This window comes from Salvelinus namaycush, unplaced genomic scaffold, assembly GCF_016432855.1.
Source record: "Salvelinus namaycush isolate Seneca unplaced genomic scaffold, SaNama_1.0 Scaffold76, whole genome shotgun sequence".
Classification (NCBI taxonomy): domain Eukaryota; kingdom Metazoa; phylum Chordata; class Actinopteri; order Salmoniformes; family Salmonidae; genus Salvelinus; species Salvelinus namaycush.
Genome location: NW_024061486.1, coordinates 276,620 through 299,503, shown reverse-complemented (window position 1 = coordinate 299,503; position 22,884 = coordinate 276,620). Strand labels below are relative to the sequence as shown.

At 48.5% G+C, this 22,884-nt stretch overlaps 1 pseudogene; it reads left to right on the top strand.

Moving 5' to 3' along the window:
* LOC120042726 overlaps window positions 1-22,884 on the top strand; it is a 278,307-nt pseudogene that overhangs the window by 26,914 nt on the left and 228,509 nt on the right.

The window sequence follows — 22,884 nt, the reverse complement described above, 5'->3', positions numbered from 1 at the left end:
GTAACGCCTCTACTTTATTTATTATACCAGGTGACGTGTAACCTCTACTTTATTTATTATACCAGGTGACGTGTAACATCTCTACTTTATTTATTATACCAGGTGACGTGTAACATCTCTACTTTATTTATTATACCAGGTGACGTGTAACATCTCTACTTTATTTATTATACCAGGTGACGTGTAACACCTCTACTTTATTTATTATACCAGGTGACGTGTAACGCCCTACTTTATTTATTATACCAGGTGACGTGTAACGCCTCTACTTTATTTATTATACCAGGTGACGTGTAACATCTCTACTTTATTTATTATACCAGGTGACGTGTAACATCTACTTTATTTATTATACCAGGTGACGTGTAACACCCTACTTTATTTATTACACTACAATGAGTTCACAAACTGGTCTTCTCCCCTGTTGGTTTACCTTGACCGTTTAACTTTAAGATGTCATTTTGTCTCTTCACTAAGGAGCAGTGTGATTGATGCTGTATAAAGCAGTGTTTTCTGGCCTGTAGGCTAATTCAACTGTAACACAAAGTACATGTGCCTGGCACATTGTTCAGCAAACTGAACTGTCTTCTGGTCTGTGTAATGGTGAGGTCTGGTCTATGTACAGTCGTGGCCAGAAGTTGAAACTCGTCAGTCTATTCTTGTTGTGAGAAATGAAGGCTATTCCATGCGAGAAGTTGCCAAGAAACTCAAGATCTCGTACAACAACGTGTACTACTCCCTTCACAGAACAGCGCAAACTGGCTCTAACCAGAATAGAAAGAGAAGTGGGAGGCCCCGGTGCACAATTGAGCAAGAGGACAAGTACATTAGAGTGTCTAGTTTGAGAAACAGACGCCTCACAAGTCCTCAACTGGCAGCTTCATTAAATAGTACCCGCAAAACACCAGTCAACGTCAACAGTGAAGAGGCGACTCCGGGATGCTGGCCTTCTAGGCAGAGTTCCTCTGTCCAGTGTCTGTGTTCTTTTGCCAATCTTAATCTTTTCTTTTAATATGCCAGTCTGAGATGTGGCTTTTTCTTTGCAACTCTGCCTAGAAGGCTAGCATCCCGGAGTCGCCTCTTCACTGTTGACGTTGACTGGTGTTTTGCGGGTACTATTTAATAAAGCTGCCAGTTGAGGACTTGTGAGGCGTCTGTTTCTCAAACTAGACACTCTAATGTACTTGTCCTCTTGCTCAATCAATTAGCTAACACAACGTGCCATTGGAACACAGTAGTGATGGTTGCTGATAATGGGCCTCTGTAACGCCTGTGTAGATATTCCATAAAAATCTGGCGTTTGCAGCTACAATAGTCAATTAAAACATTAACAATGTCTACACTGTATTTCTGATCAATGATGTTATTTTAATGGATCAAAAATGTACTTTCTAAGTGACCTGTATGCATCAGGCTGTATGCATTAGGACAAGGTCACTGCGCGTGTGTGTGTGAGAGGGAGAGAGTTTGGACTTAGCCTGGGTCAGACTACCTTTCTCATCTCTTCTCTCAAATAAGTTTTTAATGCAATTAACTCTTAGCCTGGATCCCAAACAGCCTCTACATATGCTTTGCTCTGATGCCTTGGCTGGGATCAGGCCCAGCATTGGGCTATTGTGGATGCTTCCCAAATGACTCCCTACGCCCTATATTGTGTACTACCTTTGGCCAGGGGCCTATAGTAATGTATTATATAGGGTGCCATTTGGGACATACGCAGTGGGCTAGGGGAGTGGTATTTCAGGATTTTAAAACAGTCTTAATGTATATCTTGGCTAAAAGGGACAGAAGAAGAGTTTTCTGGCCCTGACAAATTAGTTGCAATATGCCTACAGAAGGTCATGGGCCATTTGATTTTTTATTTATTTTTATTTTATTTTAATTATACTTTTGTTGAGAATGAGACCAACGTGTGGATGGTGGGTGTAGGCCAAATACCAGCTGACACTAGCAATACAATATTAGTAGTTATACTTAGCAAACGCTACGAACCAACAGACTAGCTAAGCCAATCGGTGAATAGTTTTCATGATTTTTAGATGAGGTGAGGCTGTCCCAGGCACCAGATGCCTGTTCCACGTCTTTATTCATTGGTAGGACACACAGCCTCCCCAAAATGTTATTCTAGGGTGCCCCTATCAAAATGATGCGTTGAGACCAATCAAGGCCAATTTTCTGTCTGTGCTAGAGGGCCTACTGCTCGGGCCTGTGTGAAGGTAGATATGGGGGACATGCTGCCAGCCAGCCATCATTTTATCCATGGATGATTATACAGACACTGAGATGGATCTATCTACAACCCTAGTGAGAAGTATTAGTGACTGGCTGCTTTTAAGACGACGTCATGAACTAGGCAGGCACACATCTGATGCCAATGGTCTGATTTTAAACGGTACAAGGATTCTCTCACACCGTTTTGATGTCATGGATGGTCAGCCCGAGATCGGTTCAGTTTCCCTCAGACCCTATCCCTGAGATGTTCACCCTGCCTCTTGCTTTGGTTGCTATTTTGTTGTTTGGATCACAGATTGCTTCTTTAACATGCATATTCAGTATTTGTAGTCGGCGTGAATCAAATGTCAAACCCTGGTGTGACTATCTTCATCACTCTTCACCTTGCCCTGCGACACTCTGCAGTTTATATGTTAATGAATGCATCAAATTAACACTGAAATGTCAGCAGTCCCTTTTCCTCTCTCTGGCAGGTTCCCCTCTCTCTCTCTCTCTGGCAGGTTCCCCTCTCTCTCTCTCTCTCTGGCAGGTTCCCCTCTCTCTCTCTCTCTGGCCTGTTCCCCTCTCTCTCTCTCTCTGGCCTGTTCCCCTCTCTCTCTCTCTCTGGCCTGTTCCCCTCTCTCTCTCTCTCTGGCCTGTTCCCCTCTCTCTCTCTCTCTGGCAGGTTCCCCTCTCTCTCTCTCTCTGGCAGGTTCCCCTCTCTCTCTCTCTCTGGCAGGTTCCCCTCTCTCTCTCTCTCTGGCCTGTTCCCCTCTCTCTCTCTCTCTCTGGCCTGTTCCCCTCTCTCTCTCTCTCTCTGGCCTGTTCCCCTCTCTCTCTCTCTCTGGCCTGTTCCCCTCTCTCTCTCTCTCTGGCCTGTTCCCCTCTCTCTCTCTCTCTGGCCTGTTCCCCTCTCTCTCTCTCTCTGGCCTGTTCCCCTCTCTCTCTCTCTCTCTGGCCTGTTCCCCTCTCTCTCTCTCTCTCTGGCCTGTTCCCCTCGCTCTCTCTCTCTCTGGCCTGTTCCCCTCGCTCTCTCTCTCTCTGGCCTGTTCCCCTCGCTCTCTCTCTCTCTGGCCTGTTCCCCTCGCTCTCTCTCTCTCTGGCCTGTTCCCCTCGCTCTCTCTCTCTCTGGCCTGTTCCCCTCGCTCTCTCTCTCTCTGGCCTGTTCCCCTCGCTCTCTCTCTCTCTGGCCTGTTCCCCTCGCTCTCTCTCTCTCTGGCCTGTTCCCCTCGCTCTCTCTCTCTCTGGCCTGTTCCCCTCGCTCTCTCTCTCTCTGGCCTGTTCCCCTCGCTCTCTCTCTCTCTGGCCTGTTCCCCTCGCTCTCTCTCTCTCTGGCCTGTTCCCCTCGCTCTCTCTCTCTCTGGCCTGTTCCCCTCGCTCTCTCTCTCTCTGGCCTGTTCCCCTCGCTCTCTCTCTCTCTGGCCTGTTCCCCTCGCTCTCTCTCTCTCTGGCCTGTTCCCCTCGCTCTCTCTCTCTCTGGCCTGTTCCCCTCGCTCTCTCTCTCTCTGGCCTGTTCCCCTCGCTCTCTCTCTCTCTGGCCTGTTCCCCTCGCTCTCTCTCTCTCTGGCCTGTTCCCCTCGCTCTCTCTCTCTCTGGCCTGTTCCCCTCGCTCTCTCTCTCTCTGGCCTGTTCCCCTCGCTCTCTCTCTCTCTGGCCTGTTCCCCTCGCTCTCTCTCTCTCTGGCCTGTTCCCCTCGCTCTCTCTCTCTCTGGCCTGTTCCCCTCGCTCTCTCTCTCTCTGGCCTGTTCCCCTCGCTCTCTCTCTCTCTGGCCTGTTCCCCTCGCTCTCTCTCTCTCTGGCCTGTTCCCCTCGCTCTCTCTCTCTCTGGCCTGTTCCCCTCGCTCTCTCTCTCTCTGGCCTGTTCCCCTCGCTCTCTCTCTCTCTGGCCTGTTCCCCTCGCTCTCTCTCTCTCTGGCCTGTTCCCCTCGCTCTCTCTCTCTCTGGCCTGTTCCCCTCCTTCACTGTAACATGGCTGTATCCTTATGAGCTGTTCTGGCTCGGACAATGGTAACTTGTGTAGGGTTTTATTTAGGACCAACCCTTTAACATGTCTTAACTGTAATATCCTGTCTTTGTCCCTAAGGTGAATCCATGAAGCAGGCGTCAGCAGAGTTTGCGGAGGACCCCTGTTCCTCGGTAAAGAGGGGTAACATGGTCCGTGCTGCCAGGGCCCTCCTCTCTGCTGTCACTCACCTGCTGGTGCTGGCTGACATGTCTGACGTCTACAAGCTGCTGCTGCAGCTCAAACTGGTGAGACGCACACGGAGAGAGACGCACTCTCACACAGACACAATGAGAGAGACATGTGACCGCACACACATGGAGAGAGATGCACACACACACACGGAGAGAGATGCACACACACACACACGGAGAGAGATGCACACACACACACACGGAGAGAGATGCACACACACACACACGGAGAGAGATGCACACACACACACACGGAGAGAGATGCACACACACACACACGGAGAGAGATGCACACACACACACACGGAGAGAGATGCACACACACACACACACGGAGAGAGATGCACACACACACACACACGGAGAGAGATGCACACACACACACACGGAGAGAGATGCACACACACACACACGGAGAGAGATGCACACACACACACACACGGAGAGAGATGCACACACACACACACACGGAGAGAGATGCACACACACACACACACGGAGAGAGATGCACACACACACACACACGGAGAGAGATGCACACACACACACACACGGAGAGAGATGCACACACACACACACACACGGAGAGAGATGCACACACACACACACACACGGAGAGAGATGCGCGCACACACACACACACGGAGAGAGATGCGCGCACACACACACACACGGAGAGAGATGCGCACACACACACACACACACGGAGAGAGATGCGCACACACACACACACACGGAGAGAGATGCACACACACACACACACACGGAGAGAGATGCACACACACACACACACACGGAGAGAGATGCACACACACACACACACACGGAGAGAGATGCACACACACACACACACACGGAGAGAGATGCACACACACACACACACACGGAGAGAGATGCACACACACACACACACACGGAGAGAGATGCACACACACACACACACACGGAGAGAGATGCACACACACACACACACGGAGAGAGATGCACACACACACACACACGGAGAGAGATGCACACACACACACACACGGAGAGAGATGCACACACACACACACACGGAGAGAGATGCACACACACACACACACGGAGAGAGATGCACACACACACACACACGGAGAGAGATGCACACACACACACACACGGAGAGAGATGCGCACACACACACACACGGAGAGAGATGCGCACACACACACACACACACGGAGAGAGATGCGCACACACACACACACACACGGAGAGAGATGCGCACACACACACACACACACGGAGAGAGATGCGCACACACACACACACACACGGAGAGAGATGCGCACACACACACACACACACGGAGAGAGATGCGCACACACACACACACACACGGAGAGAGATGCGCACACACACACACACACACGGAGAGAGATGCGCACACACACACACACACACGGAGAGAGATGCGCACACACACACACACACACGGAGAGAGATGCGCACACACACACACACACACGGAGAGAGATGCGCACACACACACACACACACGGAGAGAGATGCGCACACACACACACACACACGGAGAGAGATGCCACACACACACACACACACACGGAGAGAGATGCGCACACACACACACACACACACAGCGGAGAGAGATGCGCACACACACACACACACACACGGAGAGAGATGCACACACACACACACACACACACGGAGAGAGATGCACACACACACACACACACACACGGAGAGAGATGCACACACACACACACACACACACGGAGAGAGATGCACACACACACACACACACACACGGAGAGAGATGCACACACACACACACACACACACGGAGAGAGATGCACACACACACACACACACACACGGAGAGAGATGCACACACACACACACACACACACGGAGAGAGATGCACACACACACACACACACACGGAGAGAGATGCACACACACACACACACACACGGAGAGAGATGCACACACACACACACACACACGGAGAGAGATGCACACACACACACACACACACACGGAGAGAGATGCACACACACACACACACACACACAGAGAGAGATGCACACACACACACACACACACACGGAGAGAGATGCACACACACACACACACACACACGGAGAGAGATGCACACACACACACACACACACGGAGAGAGATGCACACACACACACACACACACACGGAGAGAGATGCACACACACACACACACACACACGGAGAGAGATGCACACACACACACACACACACGGAGAGAGATGCACACACACACACACACACGGAGAGAGATGCACACACACACACACACACGGAGAGAGATGCACAACACACACACACACACGGAGAGAGATGCACACACACACACACACACGGAGAGAGATGCACACACACACACACACACGGAGAGAGATGCACACACACACACACACACACGGAGAGAGATGCACACACACACACACACACACACGGAGAGAGATGCACACACACACACACACACACACGGAGAGAGATGCACACACACACACACACACACACGGAGAGAGATGCACACACACACACACACACACACGGAGAGAGATGCACACACACACACACACACACACGGAGAGAGATGCACACACACACACACACACACACGGAGAGAGATGCACACACACACACACACACACACGGAGAGAGATGCACACACACACACACACACACACACGGAGAGAGATGCACACACACACACACACACACACGGAGAGAGATGCACACACACACACACACACACACACGGAGAGAGATGCACACACACACACACACACACACACGGAGAGAGATGCACACACACACACACACACACACACACGGAGAGAGATGCACACACACACACACACACACACACACGGAGAGAGATGCACACACACACACACACACACACGGAGAGAGATGCACACACACACACACACACACACGGAGAGAGATGCACACACACACACACACACACACGGAGAGAGATGCACACACACACACACACACACACACGGAGAGAGATGCACACACACACACACACACACACACGGAGAGAGATGCACACACACACACACACACACACGGAGAGAGATGCACACACACACACACACACGGAGAGAGATGCACACACACACACACACACGGAGAGAGATGCACACACAACACACACACAACCACACACGGAGAGCGACGCGCACACACACACACACACACACACACGGAGAGCGACGCACACACACACACACACACACACGGAGAGCGACGCACACACACACACACACACACGGAGAGCGACGCACACACACACACACACACACACACACACGGAGAGCGACGCACACACACACACACACACACGGAGAGCGACACACACACACACACACACACACACACACACACACACACACACGGAGAGCGACGCACACACACACACGGAGAGCGACGCACACACACACACACGGAGAGAGAGGTGTGCCCGCGCACACGTCATGAATAACTAAACCATTATTAACTTGCGTCTCATGCTTCATCTCTCTGGCTTTGAGTCACATCGTGAGGTAGCTAGTCATATACCTCCCAATGTAGACACACACAGATAGATGATGGGTAGCTAGTCATATACCTCCCAATGTAGACACACACAGATAGATGATGGGTAGCTAGTCATATACCTCCCAATGTAGACACACACAGATAGATGATGGGTAGCTAGTCATATACCTCCCAATGTAGACACACACAGATAGATGATGGGTAGCTAGTCATATACCTCCCAATGTAGACACACACAGATAGATGATGGGTAGCTAGTCATATACCTCCCAATGTAGACACACACAGATAGATGATGGGTAGCTAGTCATATACCTCCCAATGTAGACACACACAGATAGATGATGGGTAGCTAGTCATATACCTCCCAATGTAGACACACACAGATAGATGATGGGTAGCTAGTCATATACCTCCCAATGTAGACACACACAGATAGATGATGGGTAGCTAGTCATATACCTCCCAATGTAGACACACACAGATAGATGATGGGTAGCTAGTCATATACCTCCCAATGTAGACACACACAGATAGATGATGGGTAGCTAGTCATATACCTCCCAATGTAGACACACACAGATAGATGATGGGTAGCTAGTCATATACCTCCCAATGTAGACACACACAGATAGATGATGGGTAGCTAGTCATATACCTCCCAATGTAGACACACACAGATAGATGATGGGTAGCTAGTCATATACCTCCCAATGTAGACACACACAGATAGATGATGGGTAGCTAGTCATATACCTCCCAATGTAGACACACACAGATAGATGATGGGTAGCTAGTCATATACCTCCCAATGTAGACACACACAGATAGATGATGGGTAGCTAGTCATATACCTCCCAATGTAGACACACACAGATAGATGATGGGTAGCTAGTCATATACCTCCCAATGTAGACACACACAGATAGATGATGGGTAGCTAGTCATATACCTCCCAATGTAGACACACACAGATAGATGATGGGTAGCTTGTCAATGTAGACACACACAGATAGATGATGGGTAGCTTGTCAATGTAGACACACACAGATAGATGATGGGTAGCTTGTCAATGTAGACACACACAGATAGATGATGGGTAGCTTGTCAATGTAGACTCTTGTGGATATGACAACTTCCATATAGGAAAAAATATTTTGCTTGTTTATGAATAACTTAAATGTGATTTTTTTTTTTCTTTGAATAAAATATAAATCCGATCTTAAAATAAGGTCTGATTCACCTTTTGAAAAGAAAGCCACACAGGTCTAGTTGTTAAGCAGTTTTTGTAGGTAAATAGTTTTCCTGACTCAAACTAACGTTGTGGTGTCTTGGCTAAAGGCCTACATTTCAAACAAGGTCTTCTGTGTTTGTCCGTCTCTTGACTTGTACTTCAGTTGTTTTATTGTTGTGGAAATGAAACAAAATCCTGACCTTAAACAAGGTCACACCTCCAGTCAATAGAGATGCCCTTACTGTTTATCATCTCCGGTAGTCTTAGTCCCAAATGGCACTCTATTCTCTATGTAGTGCACTACTTCTAACCAGGACCCATAGGGAATAGGGTGCCGTTTGGGACTGTTAGCAGTTGATGTTACTCTTAAATAACACAAACCCCAAAGCAAATCAGAGGGAGTAGGATTATTCATATATTTTATGCAGAGAGGTAGATGGTCATTCTCCCCTGTCCTCAGGGATTCTCTCCACAGAACGAAGGGAAAGCATGTAGTTTAATAACCCAGCCCTAGCCTGTGGTTGACCAATTAGAATTCCTTGCAATAAAACTGGGCCAATGGGGCCTCCCGGGTGGCGCAGTGGTCTAGGGCACTGCATCGCAGTGCTAGCTGCGCCACCAGAGTCTCTGGGTTAGCGCCCAGGCTCTGTCGCAGCCGGCCGCGACCGGGAGGTCCGTGGGGCGACGCACAATTGGCATAGCGTCGTCCGGGTTAGGGAGGGTTTGACCGGTAGGGATATCCTTGTCTCATCGCGCTCCAGCGACTCCTGTGGCGGGCCGGGCGCAGTGCGCGCTAACCAAGGGGGCCAGGTACACGGTGTTTCCTCCGACACCTTGGTGCGGCTGGCTTCCGGGTTGGAGGCGCGCTGTGTTAAGAAGCAGTGCGGCTTGGTTGGGTTGTGCTTCGGAGGACGCATGGCTTTCGACCTTCGTCTCTCCCGAGCCCGTACGGGAGTTGTAGCGATGAGACAAGATAGTAATTACTAGCGATTGGATACCACGAAAATTGGGGAGAAAAGGGGGTAAAAAAATAAAAAAAATAAAAACTGGGCCAATGGCCAAATAACAAGAATCCTATTTCAGAAGACCTATTCCTCCCATGTCTCTGAACCGCGGATCAATAATTCCCTATTACAGGAAAAAACACTATTTCCATTGATCGTTAGTTCTCTATTGACCTCTTGTCCTTTTGAACTCTCGTCCTCAGGTCTCTGAGTTTGTGTTTTTATCTGGGACATATTCTTACAGGACGTAGACACAGTTTCAGCTTCAGAACACAATCTCTGTGTGTGTCAGTGAGTAACCTGTTCTCCACATTGTTTGACACAGTGACCTCAGTGTGTCTGAGTCACTTTTACAGCCGGGATCTAAAATGGCCGACATCTGTCATTCTTCATGCCTCAGACAGGACAGCAGGTTGAACAGGAAATGGACTAGGGCCTGTATGCGTTAATTGTCTTGGACTTCCGGGTGCAGATTTTGGATCAGTGTTGCCTTTTTAAAATCATACGGTTATATGGACAGCTAGATCAGCACTCAAAGACTTTTTATGAACACGGGGTCCAGGCTTCTACAGAAACGCTATGATTTACTATGAAACTAAGTAGAAAAAGATTTGAAAAGCAGTAGTTTCTGCTCTTGAGGTTAGAGAGCCTCCACAGCTATGTGTGGTGTTGCCTTGTGGGCGAGGCCCCACCCTGTGTTCTAGTGTGTTATTTTAAAAACCTTCCCATACTGGCTCTTAAGATTCAATTCTTCCACTTCACCCTGTCTTATCATGAATCTGTTTTTAGCCCACCACTTCACTGGGTTAGTGCCTTCCAGATACTTGGGCCGTGTTCTAAATGGCAAAGTGTTCCCTATGTAGTGCACTACTTTTGACTAGGGACCGTATCCCAAATGACACCCTATTCTCTATAATCCCTATTCCACATGGGTTCTGGTTAAATAAAGTGCACTATATAGGGAATATGGTGCTGTTTAAGACTCATACAGACTGAGGCAGTGCTCTTGCTGTAACTGAGTATCTTCTCTCGGGGCTGCAGCGAAGTCGGAGATGAAGCCCTGGCATGCTCTGGACACTGGCCACCCTGTGGCATCATGTTAGCGAGATTAAGCCCTGGCATGCTCTGGACACTGGCCACCATGTTGCATCATGTTAGAGAGATGAAGCTCTGGACACTGGCCACCCTGTAGCATCATGTTAGAGAGATGAAGCCCTGGCATGCTCTGGACACTGGCCACCCTGTAGCATCATGTTAGAGAGATGAAGCCCTGGCATGCTCTGGACACTGGCCACCCTGTAGCATCATGTTAGAGAGATGAAGCCCTGGCATGCTCTGGACACTGACCACCCTGTGGCATCATGTTAGAGAGATGAAGCCCTGGCATGCTCTGGACACTGGCCACCCTGTGGCATCATGTTAGCGAGATGAAGCCCTGGCATGCTCTGGACACTGGTCACCCTTTGGCATCATGTTAGAGAGATGAAGCCCTGGCATGCTCTGGACACTGGTCACCCTGTGGCATCATGTTAGTGAGATGAAGCCCTGGCATGCTCTGGACACTGGCCACCCTGTGGCATCATGTTAGAGAGATGAAGCCCTGGCATGCTCTGGACACTGGCCACCCTGTAGCATCATGTTAGAGAGATGAAGCCCTGGCATGCTCTGGACACTGGCCACCCTGTAGCATTATGTTAGAGAGATGAAGCCCTGGCATGCTCTGGACACTGGCCACCCTGTGGTTCCCTGTGGCATCATGTTAGAGAGATGAAGCCCTGGCATGCTCTGGACACTGGCCACCCTGTGGCATCATGTTAGAGAGATGAAGCTCTGGACACTGGCCACCCTGTAGCATCATGTTAGAGAGATGAAGCCCTGGCATGCTCTGGACACTGGCCACCCTGTAGCATTATGTTCGAGAGATGAAGCCCTGGCATGCTCTGGACACTGGTCACCCTGTGGCATCATGTTAGCGAGATGAAGCCCTGGCATGCTCTGGACACTGGCCACCCTGTGGCATCATGTTAGAGAGATGAAGCTCTGGACACTGGCCACCCTGTAGCATCATGTTAGAGAGATGAAGCCCTGGCATGCTCTGGACACTGGCCACCCTGTAGCATCATGTTAGAGAGATGAAGCCCTGGCATGCTCTGGACACTGGCCACCCTGTGGTTCCCTGTGGCATCATGTTAGAGAGATTAAGCCCTGGCATGCTCTGGACACTGGCCACCCTGTGGCATCATGTTAGAGAGATGAAGCCCTGGCATGCTCTGGACACTGGCCACCCTGTAGCATCATGTTAGAGAGATGAAGCCCTGGCATGCTCTGGACACTGGCCACCCTGTGGTTCCCTGTGGCATCATGTTAGAGAGATTAAGCCCTGACATGCTCTGGACACTGGCCACCCTGTAGCATCATGTTAGAGAGATGAAGCCCTGGCATGCTCTGGACACTGGCCACCCTGTAGCATCATGTTAGAGAGATGAAGCCCTGGCATGCTCTGGACACTGGCCACCCTGTGGTTCCCTGTGGCATCATGTTAGAGAGATTAAGCCCTGGCATGCTCTGGACACTGGCCACCCTGTGGCATCATGTTAGAGAGATGAAGCCCTGGCATGCTCTGGACACTGGCCACCCTGTAGCATCATGTTAGAGAGATGAAGCCCTGGCATGCTCTGGACACTGGCCACCCTGTGGTTCCCTGTGGCATCATGTTAGAGAGATTAAGCCCTGACATGCTCTGGACACTGGCCACCCTGTAGCATCATGTTAGAGAGATGAAGCCCTGGCATGCTCTGGACACTGGCCACCCTGTAGCATCATGTTAGAGAGATGAAGCCCTGGCATGCTCTGGACACTGGCCACCCTGTGGTTCCCTGTGGCATCATGTTAGAGAGATTAAGCCCTGACATGCTCTGGACACTGGCCACCCTGTAGCATCATGTTAGAGAGATGAAGCCCTGGCATGCTCTGGACACTGGCCACCCTGTGGCATCATGTTAGAGAGATGAAGCCCTGGCATGCTCTGGACACTGACCACCCTGTGGCATCATGTTAGAGAGATGAAGCCCTGGCATGCTCTGGACACTGGCCACCCTGTGGCATCATGTTAGAGAGATGAAGCCCTGACATGCTCTGGACACTGGCCACCCTGTGGCATCATGTTAGAGAGATGAAGCCCTGGCATGCTCTGGACACTGGCCACCCTGTGGCATCATGTTAGAGAGATGAAGCCCTGACATGCTCTGGACACTGGCCACCCTGTGGCATCATGTTAGAGAGATGAAGCCCTGGCATGCTCTGGACACTGACCACCCTGTGGCATCATGTTAGAGAGATGAAGCCCTGGCATGCTCTGGACACTGGCCACCCTGGGGCATCATGTTAGAGAGATGAAGCCCTGGCATGCTCTGGACACTGGCCACCCTGTGGTTCCCTGTAGCATCATGTGGGTGTTGCCAGCCAACTGCAGGAGACAGAGATGATGGCTCTTTTGGTGTTCCAGATAGGCTGTGTCCCAAATGGCTCCCTTTGAAGTGCACTACTTTAGACCAGGGCTGGTACCCTATTCCCTATGAAGTGCACTACTTTAGACCAGGGCCCATAGTGCACCATTTGGGATGCTGTACAGGCAGACTCTGGGTGGATTATAGGATCGTATCAAATTGATAGTGGTTCCTGAATCCTGAGATGTTTAAATGTTTTCCCGTGGGGGAGAGTTTAGTCATTTCCTGCTAAATGACTAAATGTGAGAGGGAACTGTACAGCCATACACCTGTTAGCCCTGGTCAAAAGTAACATGTATGGGCATCTTCAGTTCAAGCTAGAGCATTACTGCCGAGCCTGGGCCTCAATATAAGCTACAGCTGGTTTATTATAGAGGAGTAGAGGAGGCTATATAGAGGAGGCTACAGCTAGCCTAGCCTCGGGCCTCAATAATATACTTAGTCTCGGGGCTCGATAGAATATGCTACAGCTAGCCTAGCCTCGGGCCTCAATAGAATATGCTACAGCTAGCCTAGCCTCGGGCCTCAATAGAATAGGCTACAGCTAGCCTAGCCTCGGGCCTCAATAGAATAGGCTACAGCTAGCCTAGCCTCGGGCCTCAATAGAATAGGCTACAGCTAGCCTAGCCTCGGGCCTCAATAGAATAGGCTACAGCTAGCCTAGCCTCGGGCCTCAATAGAATAGGCTACAGCTAGCCTAGCCTCGGGCCTCAATAGAATAGGCTACAGCTAGCCTTATTTTTGTATATTTTATCGGTTCTCACAATGGATGGCTGAATATGGTCTGAGCCTTTTAGACATGCGTTTATACATGGGATTTCAGTTGTCACCCTGGGTTTGGTTACAGCCAAGCCTCAAATGGCAATCTATTCCCTACACTACTAGAACCGATAGGAGAGGGACCCTGCCTAGAGTTACAGTATTAGGACACAGCGCCTCTCGCTCGCTTTGTGTGAATAGTAAAGTGTAGTCTGTAAGCTAGCTAACGTGTGGCCTAGACTCCTGCCAAAGCTGTGCTCTCTAGGCAGAGAGGCCTACTACCCAGGAACTACAGACAAAAACAAACAAGCTTTGTTTTGGATACATGATCGGACACGTTCAGAGATGAGTATTGTTCCTGTCAAATACCGCTGTAGTAAAGACTCATAGGGTGCGATTTCGGATGCAGACTAGTGCACTAATATAGAGAGTAGGGTGCCGTTTGTGACGGATAACAATTGACTGACTACAGGAGGAGGAAGTTGATATGTATCTTTCTATTGCAAAAGGTATTTCAGGAAGGTTTCTTCTTCTTCTTCTGTTCCCTTCATAAATGTTCACGGGAGTTCCTTTTTTTCCTTTGCATTATTCAAACAGCTCAACCTGAACACTAGGCATACTACTACCGGATGAGATCTCTAGTGTGTGTTATGGGGAAGATGGAGGGCAAACAGTTCTTCTGTTGTAGCAGATAGTAGCTATTGAATAATTTAGCATGAACTGTAGCCTAGGCACGAGTCTTTAATGGACTGTTGAGTGGAGGGAGACATGTTGACTGTGTTGGCAGCTCACGGGGAAGAACAGCCTTCGTACTACAGTTTTCAGAGTCCCAAAATGGCATTCTATCCCCTACGTAGTGCAATACTTTTGACCAGAGCCCTAAGGGCCTTAGAGAGCTCAAACCCATGGGCCCTGGTCGACGTAGTACACTATGTAGGGGATAGGGTGCCATTTGGGGCCAAAACCCCTTATGAAATGCATGATGGGATCTGAATATGAGGATGCTGATTGAGCGTTGAACCTGAATGTAGGTCCTGCTGTTCCCCAGGCTACATTTCCGTCGTGCTTTTCAAAACCGGCTGCTGACATGATCAAATAGAGGAACAAATGTGGATTCTCTCCTTCCTGCTCTCTCTCACTCCCTCCCTCACATATTCTCCTATTGCCGATTTTTATGTTTGGATATATTCAACATTTCACGTGTCAGAGATGGATTATTTTAGTGAGCAAAGAATACTCAAGGTTGTGGTGCCTGGCCTTAAACGATAACAAAGTAAATCAATGAAATATACACTTGTACTAGTGGTGTAGCCAGTCCATAAAGTGACGCAGAGAACCCTGCCTGTCTAAACCGTGCGTTCCTCTGCAACCCCTATAGGTGGAGGAGAACCTGGTGAAGGTGCGTAACGCTGGAACAGAGCAGGACCTGGGCATACAGTACAAGGCCCTGAAACCTGAGGTGGACAAACTCAACATGATGGCTGCCAAGAGACAGCAGGTATGTACTGGAACGTCTGAGGGAGTGAGATGGCTGCCAAGAGACAGCAGTCAGGTCTGTACTGCGGGGATGTTTCTGGGTTAGAGAGGGAGAGGAGATGACAGTTAGGTGAAGGAATATGAAGGGTAGGTGAGGACAGGGGAGAGGGAGGTGGGGGTTAACGATGGCAGGGGATTGAGAGGGATGGTGAGAGGAAGGAGATGGTGTGATGTAGCGAGGGAGAGCGACATGGGAGAAGGGTGTTATTAGGTGGCTTAGCTAACGAGGTCCTATTTCCACTACGATTGACGGAGTCTGAGGAGCAGAGTGACTGAAGAGATTTCTTGTTTTCAGTTCACATTACTGCCTTGCGTTTTGTTGTGGCTGGCAAGGAGACAGTCTTGGTATTCGTAGCTCACATTTCCTGTAAATATCACAGTAGCTACTAGCCGGTAAGCACACGCAATTTAACAAGCCGATTTAAACTTTTTCTTCTAAGAACATATTACAATATTGAATAATGGAACCAAACCATATTACACTCTTTAAATAAAACTACAATCCACAAGTATGTGTAGTTAAGGGGTTTATTTTCTCGTCCGTACACATTTAAATTAGCTATAACAATAACACAGCAAAGTCCTGCTAGCTAACATGCTTCAGGATCAAGCAACTTTAGCGTAATCAATACTTAACGTTTACCCCTCGTCCATACGAATAGTAAGTACAGTAACGTTATTCGTGTCACTATTATAATCTACGCTACACAGCTAGGTAACGTTAGCTAGCGTAACAAAATCATTTCTGCGTCCTCACATAAACGTGCTGGCTAGCTGAATTGTTTTGCTGAACCATAGCTACCGCGTTAAAGCTACCTTAGAATAAACCAGGCTACCGTGTTAAAGCTACCTTAGAATAAACCAGGCTACCGTGTTAAAGCTACCTTAGAATAAACCAGGCTTAGTTTTGTCAATATGGAAGTCATTGAGGTAAATGCAAATTACAATTCAAAATGTTGCTGCTTCCCTGTGCCTCGGTGGCTTCCCTGTGGAGTTGCTGCTTCCCTGTGCCTCGGTGGCTTCCCTGTGGAGTTGCTGCTTCCCTGTGCCTCGATGGCTTCCCTGTGCAGTCAAGCAACAAACAAAAAAAGATTTAAAATCAGAGAATTTCAGAATGTAACAGGCTGTTACTACAATTTCAGGTAAAAATTAAATTAAACTCCAATTTAAGGAAAATGACTGTACATTTCAGCTGTTTCAAAAACATTGCAATACTATTGTTTACCCTGCTAAGTGTTGGCTCAGTGTTGGCTCAGACTGTTCTGTTTACATTACCCTGCTAAGAGAGTGTTGGCTCAGACTGTTCTGTTTACATTACCCTGCTAAGAGAGTGTTGGCTCAGACTGTTCTGTTTACATTACCCTGCTAAGAGTGTTGGCTCAGACTGTTCTGTTTACATTACCCTGCTAAGAGTGTTGGCTCAGAGACTGTTCTGTTTACATTACCCTGCTAAGAGAGTGTTGGCTCAGACTGTTCTGTTTACATTACCCTGCTAAGAGTGTTGGCTCAGAGACTGTTCTGTTTACATTACCCCGCTAAGAGAGCGTTGGCTCAGACACTGTTCTGTTTACATTACCCCGCTAAGAGTGTTGGCTCAGAGACTGTTCTGTTTACATTACCCTGCTAAGAGTGTTGGCTCAGAGACTGTTCTGTTTACATTACCCTGCTAAGAGTGTTGGCTCAGAGACTGTTCTGTTTACATTACCCTGCTAAGAGTGTTGGCTCAGAGGCTGTTCTGTTTACATTACCCCGCTAAGAGTGTTGGCTCAGAGACTGTTCTGTTTACATTACCCTGCTAAGAGTGTTGGCTCAGAGACTGTTCTGTTTACATTACCCCGCTAAGAGTGTTGGCTCAGAGGCTGTTCTGTTTACATTACCCCGCTAAGAGTGTTGGCTCAGAGACTGTTCTGTTTACATTACCCCGCTAAGAGTGTTGGCTCAGAGGCTGTTCTGTTTACATTACCCCGCTAAGAGTGTTGGCTCAGACTATTCTGTTTACATTACTCTGCTAAGAGTGTTGGCTCAGACTGTTCTGTTTACATTACCCTGCTAAGAGTGTTGGCTCAGAGGCTGTTCTGTTTACATTACCCCGCTAAGAGTGTTGGCTCAGAGACTGTTCTGTTTACATTACCCCGCTAAGAGTGTTGGCTCAGAGACTGTTCTGTTTACATTACCCTGCTAAGAGCGTTGGCTCAGACTGTTCTGTTTACATTACCCTGCTAAGAGCGTTGGCTCAGACTGTTCTGTTTACATTACCCTGCTAAGAGCGTTGGCTCAGACTGTTCTGTTTACATTACCCTGCTAAGAGAGTGTTGGCTCAGACTGTTCTGTTTACATTACCCTGCTAAGAGAGTGTTGGCTCAGACTGTTCTGTTTACATTACCCTGCTAAGAGAGTGTTGGCTCAGACTGTTCTGTTTACATTACCCTGCTAAGAGAGCGTTGGCTCAGACTGTTCTGTTTACATTACCCTGCTAAGAGAGCGTTGGCTCAGACTGTTCTGTTTACATTACCCTGCTAAGAGAGTGTTGGCTCAGACTGTTCTGTTTACATGACCCTGCTAAGAGCGTTGGCTCAGACTGTTCTGTTTACATGACCCTGCTAAGAGCGTTGGCTCAGACTGTTCTGTTTACATGACCCTGCTAAGAGCGTTGGCTCAGACTGTTCTGTTTACATGACCCTGCTAAGAGCGTTGGCTCAGACTGTTCTGTTTACATGACCCTGCTAAGAGTGTTGGCTCAGACTGTTCTGTTTACATGACCCTGCTAAGAGCGTTGGCTCAGACTGTTCTGTTTACATGACCCTGCTAAGAGCGTTGGCTCAGACTGTTCTGTTTACATTACCCTGCTAAGAGCGTTGGCTCAGACTGTTCTGTTTACATGACCCTGCTAAGAGCGTTGGCTCAGACTGTTCTGTTTACATTACCCTGCTAAGAGAGTGTTGGCTCAGACTGTTCTGTTTACATGACCCTGCTAAGAGTGTTGGCTCAGAGGCTGTTCTGTTTACATTACAAGAGAACGTTGGCTCAGACTGTTCTGTTTACATTACTCTGCTAAGAGCGTTGGCTCAGACTGTTCTGTTTACATTACCCTGCTAAGAGAGTGTTGGCTCAGACTGTTCTGTTTACATGACCCTGCTAAGAGGGGTCCAACTGTCGAGTGTTGTGTTGACAGGGTTGAGTGTTGTGTGCTTCCTCCAGAGGTAGCGACCAAGACGTGACATATTTGCAAGTTTACATTGCAGTGTATCTGTAGCAGAAGGTGTTCTTGTGGGAATGGGCCTCCGTCACGTAAAGCTGTAGTAACAGTGACGTGTATTTCCTGATGAATTTCCCAGGTGACATTGCTGAGTAATGGGATGAGCAGCATCACCCGGTTGTTCAGATAGGATATACACACACATTATAGGACGTTCTCTCAATGCTCATCATTATTATTTCACATGTTCTTATTTTTGGCCTAAATGTTTATTTTCCTATTTCTCTCCCAATCTCTTTAGGTTCAGATTTAACACCAAACCAACCAGGTTGTTGTGAAATAAATGTGTTTCTATATTAACTTAAGACGCATACAATTCCTCCTGCAGTGTGATGGTACGACAGTATGTTCGTGTGAGGCAGGCCTATGTTGATTTAATTTATGTAAATACTATAATATTAATACTTTAGGTTTCCTTTCCAAGCCTTCAGTTTATTTTGCTTAGTTCACGGCTGCCTTTTATTCCCTATATAATGCATTTTTGACTAGTGACCGTAGGGCCTATAGTGCCCTATATAGGGAATAATGTCATTTGGGAGGCAGCAGTCTGTGCTGTCTATCCCATAAAATAACGCTGGTGGCCAGTAGCACGGGGCCAGTAGCACGGGGCCAGTAGCACGGGGCCAGTAGCACGGGGCCATGCATTAAAGCTGTACAGCGAGGCCTGTTGGAATGGCCTGATTATGACTGTGCTGTATCACCACAGGGGAGTGACAGACAGACAGGCAGAAAGGAGAATCTAGGTCACTCAGACCATGTAATGTCTCCAAATAGTGTAATAATTATGATGCCGTTGTCTCTCCCCTCTCCGTAGGAGTTGAAGGATGTTCACCATAAGGATCAGATGGCAGCTGCCCGCGGTGTTCTCCAGAGGAACATCCCCATGCTCTACACCGCCTCCCGCGCCTGCCTCCAACACCCGGACGTGGCCGCGTACAAGGTCTGTAATAGGACAGTGTCTTCAATCATTTCGATGCCCACTAAGTGGTCCTTGAAACTGTTTTAATTAATGCTTTCAAGAGCTATCCTCTGGGATGAAATTAGAATAGATGGAAGTTCAATAGCACATTTCATTACATACAGCATCTCAAAGCTCTTCGGAGACACATCTTGTTAATGTATTTTATTATCTTTAGTTTCCCCCTAAATAACATGTTGAATTTAATTCCGTTCTCCAGGCGAACCGTGACCTGATCTACAAGCAGCTTCAGCATGCCGTCTCAGGCATCTCTAATGCTGCCCAGGCTACCGCCTCTGATGATGCTGCCTTCAACCACCCTCCCGGGGGAGGAGAGCTGGCCTACGCTCTCAACAACTTTGATGTAAGTCTAGGGGCGATGGGGTTTGGAGGAGAGCTGGCCTACGCTCTCCCCTACTCTGGGGCCCTCAACCCTTCTCTGGGACCCTCTCCCCTTCTCTGGGCCCTTCTCTGGGCCCCTCTCCCCTACTCTGGGGCCCCTCTCCCCTACTCTGGGGCCCTCTCCCCTACTCTGGGGCCCCTACTCTGGGGCCCTCTCATTTTCCTTCATGACCACTAATAGAGGAAAGTATATTGGGATGATGTGCCTTGGGTGGCTTCTCAAATGTCTTGTCGCGTCCTTTCCTTTCATCTCCTTTCCTTGGTCTGGACTGATCTGATAACACTGGACAATGGCAAAAAAACAAATGCAATGTTTTTAAAGCAGGTAGACCCCCCCCCCCCCCCCCCCCACAAAAACCATGACATTATTCTGTTCTATTTACCAACTCATTCAGAGTGTGTCCCAAATGGCAACCTATTCCCTATATAGTGCACTGCTTTTGACCGGGGCCTATTGTGTAGTCAATAGGGAACAGGGTTCCACTTGGACACCAGCAGAGCGGTGCCTGTTCTTGACTGTTTTTGCTTTCGGAGCACATTGTGTTTTTCATACAGAGATAACATTTACTATTCTCTCCCCCTCCCAGTGTGTCTCATTTAAATATGACCATTTACATAAGAGCCCACTGTAGTGATTTCTCTATCACAATGTTATCAGCTAGTCCTCATCTCAACTGCTGCTGGAGAACTAATGCGACCACTACAACAGATCAGAGCAACCCCCCCCCTTCCATTTTGCATCCCAAATGGTACTCTAGTCTCTACATAGTGCACTACTTTTGACCATGGCCCATAAGGAATAGGGCCCATGGGGAATCCCATAGAGCTCTGGTTAAAAGTAGTGCACGATATAGGGAGTAGGGTGCTGTTTGGGAGAGAACGGGACCCAGCCTGTGAGGGGATGTTACCACTGTAGTGTCTGCAGATCATCCTATCTCAAATGGAAACCCTCTTTCTCTTTATGCGTTTTGTTTTCTTTCTCGTCTCTTCCTCTTTTTTGTTTTTTTGTGAGAAAGTACACTACATGTTCAAATTTGACCCTAACCCTGCTCGTCGAACATCTCATTCCAAAATCATGGGCGTTAATATGGAGTTGGTCCCCCCCCTTTGCTGCTATAATAGTCTCCACTCTTCTGGGAAGGTTTTCCACTAGATGTTGGAACATTGCTGCGGGGACTTGCTTCCATTCAGCCACAAGAGCATTAGTGAGGTTGGACGATTAGGCCTGGCTCGCAGTCGGCGTTCCAATTCATCCCAAAGGTGTTAAATTGAGTTGAGGTCAGGGCTCTGTGCCGGCCAGTCAAGTTCTTTCATACCGATCTCGACAAACCATTTCTGTATGGACCTCGCTTTGTGCACACTTTGTCATGCTGTAACAGGAAATTGTCTTTCAGAAAGTTGGAAGCACAGAATCGTCTAGAATGTCATTGTATGCTGTAGCATTAAGATTTCCCTTCACTGGAACTAAGGGGCCTACCCCTAACCATGGAAAAACAGCCCCAGACCAGGATTCCTCCTCCACCAAACTTTACTGTTGTCACTATGCATTGGGGTAAGTAGCGTTCTCCTGGCATCAGACAAATCTGGGTTTGGTGGTCGGACTGTCAGATGGTGATTCGTATTTCCAGAGAACGCGTTTCCACTGCTCCAGAGACCAATGGCGGCGAGCTTTACACCACTCTAGCCAACGCTTGGCATTGCGCTTGTTGATCCTAGGATTGTGTGCAGCTGCCATGGAAACCCATCTTCATGAAGCTCCTGACGAACAGTTCTTGTGTTGCCGTTTCCAGAGGCAGTTGGAACTCGGTAGTGAGTGTGACACAAGATTTCTACGTGCTACGCACTTCAGCACTCGGCGGTCTTGTTCTTGGTCTGAGCTTGTGTTGACTACCACTTCGAGGCTGAGCCGTTGTTTCTCCTAGACGTTTCCACATCACAATAACAGCACTTACAGTTCCCCGGGGCAGCTCTAGCAGGGCAGAAATTTAACGAACTGACTTGTTGGAAAGGTGGCATCATATGATGGTGCCACGTTGAAAGTCACTGAGCTCTTAAGGCCATTCTACTGTCAATGTTTGTCTATGGAGATTGCATGGCTGTGTGCTCAATTTTATACGGGTGTGGCCGAATCCACTAATTTGATGGGATGTCCACATGCTTTTGTATATATATATATTTATATTGTATTTAGGGAGCTTTAGAATTTAGTATTCTAGTTCTAGACAGTTACATAACATGGGGAATAT